The following is a 6,171-nucleotide window of genomic DNA, read 5'->3' on the forward strand; positions in this document are numbered from 1 at the left end:
GATAATAGAGTTGTAGGCTCTCTTACTTCTGGTGTCTGCCCCCCTTGTGGCTGAAGTTGGTACATGGTCTGCTGTAGGCTTCCTGATGGGAGTGACAGGTGCCTTCCCACTGGTAGGCAGAGCTGATTCCTATCTCTCTGATGTGTGGAGTTTTGTCTCTGGGTGAGATTAGAAAAACGGTTCTTTTCCTTTGTTGTATGCCTAACCCTAAAACTTTTTGGCTTACAGTTAAAGTGGCTTCTGTGCTCTACACAGTGGTGATTCCCATGCTGAATCCCTTGATCTACAGCCTTCAGAATAAAGATATGAAAAACACATTCAGAAAATTAGCTGTCACAAAATTTCTTGTCACTCATTACAATATTGTTATATTCATTATATTATTTCCAAAGATATTATCATTTACTGTGCTAGCTACAGATTGTCAATAAAGTACATCACTGTTTCCAAAGGCAATAATAATTATTTATGTTGAGCAAAATAGCCAGAATCCAAGTCATGCTGTTTATACGTCTCAAAGAACATATACTGTCTACACAGAAAAAGACAGAAAAATCATAGAGTAAATTCAATAGCAGTTGTCTCTGAATTGTTGCATTTGAGCAGACTAATCTTTCACTTTATATTTTACTGTAGTCACCATGTTTTCCAATACAGTTTGTATATTTTTCTGTAATTCATTTTTTAGAAGAACTTCATGAAATAGGCTAGGAGAGGCACAGCCTCCAGTGATTTTGAAGAAGCATGCTTCTTGTAAATAACCACCTGGGAGAGCATTCAATCTAATCTCTGAGATTATTTTATATATTAAAAAAAAGAGTTCAGTAAATATTCTCTGGGGTCCAAATCCCCAAGGTCATGGAGGCAAACAGAAGCCCTGCATCATAGAATCAGATTCAGCTTCCAAACCTTTTCAATTTCTCTCCCACTCTTCCTTTCTCTGAGTTTTTCTGGATATAAAGAAAGAAATATATTGCAGTCACATTAATTTAAATTCACTGTGGACTCCTGCATATGGACCAACCTCTCAATGTTTTACATGATGTTTGAATTCTGAGAGGGAACTTCCCTGGAGTCTATTAATCATGGAAACACAATAAGCAGGTGAGTTGATTACAGGTCATGTGACCTACCTTATGCTATCTTTTTCTTATATGGTGAACTCTGAGATCCTTCAACCTCTAAGGTAGGGGACAATCTTTGTCAGTCTCAGAGCTGGATATCTCCTGAGTCCATCTTACTGAAGGCTCTCATTGAAAAACTTTGTCATACCTGTTTTCCTGGGGCATTATCCTGATTTTTGCATTGAGAATATCCACCATGTGTCTGGTATTGATGTCATAATGAAATTTCTAAAAAGAATATAATGTCTGAGAATGCCCTCAAATTCAGGAAAAGGATCTGAGCTCCCCTCTTTGATGCCCCAAATTGTACCCACATTTCTATTGCTGCCCACTTTGGACATTGGTCTGTTTCTTAGTTTTGTTTTTGTTATTTTAATAAGTTTTTTTAAAAATAACACTAATTTTGAAAGTTTCTTTGTGGTGCCTTGAATTAAGGATCAGGCATTATCACTGCAGTGGCTGGGGTTGCTGCTATAGTGCTGGTTCAATCCATGGTACAAGAAATAACACATGCCATGGGTTCAGCCCCAATACATTTCTCTCTCTCTCTCTCTTTCGCTCTCTCTCATACACACACACAGCACTAAGAATTCGAAGGAGTGATGATGGGAAACATACTTCTTCTGGGCTCCACAATTATCAGACTGTGCTAAGTATATTAACTTCATACTTATGCACCTATGCGTTATGTATTATCATTTTATCATTACTGATGAAGTAGTGGAATCTCAGAAAATCTGAGTGGTTTACCAAAGATCACAAAGTAAGTGACAAACCTAGAAATGAATTTAAATCTGCTTACAAACCCATGCTTCTTTCATTATGTTGGTCTGTCGTTAGCTCTTTTCTTCTTTCCTGACCATTCCCTCTTCTGCATGTAGGACATACATTTTTTTCTGAGTATCCAGAATAACATAAAGCTATGAAATATATAATAGTTTCTTTCTAACTTGACCTGGTCAAACAAAATTGAAGTGACACTTGTATTTATGAGGGTCATACTAACAGTATTTTATTAACCTGAACATTTCAAACATGGGTTTGTTATTAGCTAACTTACTTTTAAAATCATTGTTAAATAACTAAATACACTTCTATGGTTATGAACTGCTTTCAAATACAAAATGCTTTTGCTTTCTCAAAATAATGTATACAAGAAAAGATTGCATAACTCAAAACAAGATGAACACATATAGTTTTAATCAAAACTAATATTTATGTGACCTGAAATCTTGAGGTTGAAAATGTAGCCATTGATGTTTATTAGCAGATTGTCTAGTTCTTGCGAGAAAACTTACAGAATGTGGAAGAGTTGAACAAAATATATTTTAAGTTACTTTCTGGTCTAAACATTATCTAAGAATTTAATGCTATAATATTCCTAGTAAATATATGATATTAAAATATTAATAGTAGGCTGAAACATATTGGTTAAGGAATTTAGAGGATGATACTGAAAGTATCAGTAAGTGAGAAAAGTAGAAACAAAGTAAAGGAAACACAAGAGTGAATGTATTATGCATCATAAATATGACTTCATTATTTTACCAGGGGCTGTTTTGTTTTCAGACTACTAAGACAATAATTTTAGCATCCAACTGGAGTCGATGGAAATCTTTAAAATATGCAGGTCTCTATTTCCTTCAATGTTCATATACTTTTTTTAAACTTGAAAATTCTTGTGGTGATTTATAAACTCTGCTTTTCCTATGACCTCCAGTTTGAACAGCATAACTATAAAAGTATTGCTGCCTTTAATACATTACTTCTCCTGATTATTTTTCTAAAATACATTTTAGATTTAAATTTACATCATTCTTATATTAGTCCTATTAAAACTTCTGAATGAAGTAACTTTGAAAAACGCATTTTCTACAATACCTTAGAAAATGTTTCTAACTCTAAACTTAATTCAATTTCTGTTGCTTATGGTCAACTTCAAAACATAACTCATCATTAGCAAGCTGTGTAACCTCAAACAAGTTTGTTAACTCATATACACCCCAATTTCCTGCTTCAGATTTCATAATGTTATTTAGCAACCAAAATTAATGTATCCTTCAGGTGCATTAAAGATTCATTGTTGTCGCTGCTAGGTCTCCTCTCACTATAGTGGCACAGGTTTGATCCCTCACCTGGGAACTTCTACATGCTGCAGTTTCAGCCAAAATAATGATGATAATAATGTATCTTAATGTTTTGGCATAAATTCTGCCATGAGTTTAATATGATCTAAATACATTATCAACATCATTGTTATCATTCTCATTGTCACTATTTCAGATTTTATCCAACAACAATCATGGTGTTAGGTGAAAGAAATCAGAGAGCTGGAGCCACATTCACCCACTTGGTCTCAGAATATCCTGACCTCCAGGTTCCTTTGTTCCTGGTGTTTCTCATTATCTACACAGTCACTGTGGAGGGGAATCTGGGCATGATCATCATCATCAGGACCAGTCCAAAACTCCACACCCGCATGTACTATTTTCTCAGCCACCTGTCCTTTGTTGACTTCTGTTATTCCACCAGTTACACCCAAACTCTTGGAGAACTTGGTTGTGGAAGACAGAACTATCTCCTCCATCAGATGCATCATGCAATTCTTCTTGGCATGCATATTTGTGGTTGCAAAAACATTCACGTTAGCAGTGACGGCCTATGACTGATTTGTGGCAGTTTGTAAGCCTTTTCTCTACACAGTGGTCATGTCCCCAAAACTCTGTACATCATTATTGGCCAGACTGTACATGTGGGGTATAGTTGCTTTCTTGACTCTCACCTATTTCTTCCTGGTATTGTCCTTCTGTGGGTCTAACATCATAAATAATTTTGTCTGTGAGCACTCTGTCATTGTCTGCATCTCCTGCTCTGACCCCTCGATCAGCCAAGTGCTTTGTTTTGTCATCACCATATTTAATGATGTGAGCAGCCTTGTAATTATCTTCACTAATTACATTTACATTTTTGTCACTATCCTAAAAATGCCTTCTGCTGGTGGGCACCAAAAAGCCTTCTCTACTGTGCCTCCCATCTCACAGCCCTCACCATTTTCCATGGGACTCTCCTATTCCTTTATTGTGTACCCTACTCCAAAAACTCATGGCTCATAGTTGAAGTAGGTTCTATATTGTATACACTGGTGATTTCCAGGCTGAATCCCCTGATCTACAGGCTCAGGAATAAAGATGTGAAAGAGTGTCAGGAAATTAATGGATCACTTCATACAATGTTGTCAAATATTGTATTTCCAAAATATTGTATTTCTAAAAGAAAAGTGACCTATGACACAGAGCACTGTTCAATGCTTCTAGTAGAGATGATTATTCAAATCATGTAATCATCTCACTAGGTTTTTAAATCTATAGTCATAAAACAGTTATTTGATCATTTGGTTTCTACTCAATTCAATGTTTAGTAAAAGATATGTAAATCATACATGAAATAACATAAATTTAGTGGGTGAATAGTTATCTCCCCAAATGTCCGCTTCCACCCAGAACCTCAGGATGTGACCTTATTTGGGAATAGGATCCTTACAGAAGTAATTAAGGTAAGAATCAATATGAGATGAAAGTGAACCCTAGATTGAATACATGTGTCCTTATAAGAGAGAGAAAAGGACACACAGATGTACACAGGGATGATGGCATGTGAAGATGCAGGCAGAGATTTCCCCTTTTTTGATACCCACCAGGGGGCTCCAGAAGCCACCAGAATCTGAGGATGCAGGGAATGATTCTCCCCTAGCATCTTTAGAGGGAGTACAGCCCTACCTGCCCTTCAATTTCAAGCTTCCAGTCTTGAGAACTATGAGGAAATAAATTTCTGTTGTTTAACCCCCAAGGCTGTGGTCATGTCCTACAGCAATTCTAGCAGTCTTATGTAACAGTAAATACCAGGTCAGAAAATCTTGGAGTAGTAAATCATTTTTTTAAAACTATTGCTCCATTCAATGTAATATGAACCTCGGGATTAGAGAGGAATTCTGAAAAGCTGTAGCTGACTTAAAGTGTGAATATGGGAGAATTAGCAATGAGAGCCTGGAGGCACTGTCTCTAAAATCAGGCCAAGTTCTTTACTCCTTTCTTCCTAAGGTCTTCCTGTATTTTATTGTAATGTAGAAAGCGATGTTAAACATGATGACTCTGAATTTCAAGTAAAAGTGTGGATTTTATATCTGTAGGGATTAATGAGTGGAATGGACAAAAATGAAACATTATTACTAATTCCACATATTTCACAGACTGTGTCAAACTTGATATTGTAATTTCTGTTTACAAATACCATGAGTATCATAATATGTTTCAAAATAGTTTCTATAATTATTGTTTTGATTCTAAAGGTTAATCTTTAGAATCTTTAATTAACTACATGTTTTACTTGCATGGCATGGATTCATGTGCTGGACAAATGTGGCAGGATTACATTTGTTTTAATTGAAATATTCTATAAATTGATTATCATTTGTTGATCTTAACCCAGTGAGTGACTGAGTTAGAATATAATGCAAAATATCATCTGTTTATCTCTTGCTGACCATAATCTGTATCACAGAGGGTTCCCCATGATATGTACTGTATAGATGTGTGATATTGCTGTTCCACACCAACTTAGTGGTCAAATAATGACCACATCTCCAGAGAAGATGAGTTGGTCTCAAATAAAACAGTTAACTTTACCTAGTACTATAAAGGCATGCCACCAACACTTGTCTGATATGTGAATAGGTAGGCAACTATAAAACAAAATAAACAGACATCTTACTTTTAATTTTTCTTAGTTAAATGAGGTGTCCCACATGACTACCATAATATTCTGACCAGTTACTAATGTACTGTATTGTGCATTTTCCAGATATTGCTAATCAAAAGCTGGTCTTCACTCTGGGCAATGAAATGAAAATTTTCAGTTTTAATTCCATCAGGATGGATTGTATATTTTTTTCTCTCTATCTTTAAATGGCTGCACCCACAGCATATGGAAGTTCCCAGGCCAGGAGTCAAATTTGATCTGCAGCTGCCGGCTTATGCTATAGCCATAGCAA

At 35.8% G+C, this 6,171-nt stretch overlaps 1 pseudogene; it reads left to right on the forward strand.

Moving 5' to 3' along the window:
• The first annotated feature begins 3,426 nt into the window (after positions 1 to 3,426).
• Positions 3,427 to 4,405, forward strand: LOC100512040 (olfactory receptor 5D3-like; annotated as a pseudogene).
• Positions 4,406 to 6,171: the final 1,766 nt, after the last annotated feature.

The sequence above is a fragment of the Sus scrofa genome, chromosome 10 (genome assembly GCF_054392235.1).
Source record: "Sus scrofa isolate SSC_HxYL_T2T_F1_AM1 chromosome 10, Sscrofa_HxYL_maternal_Yorkshire_Landrace_v2.0, whole genome shotgun sequence".
In the NCBI taxonomy this organism is placed as follows: Eukaryota; Metazoa; Chordata; class Mammalia; order Artiodactyla; family Suidae; genus Sus; species Sus scrofa.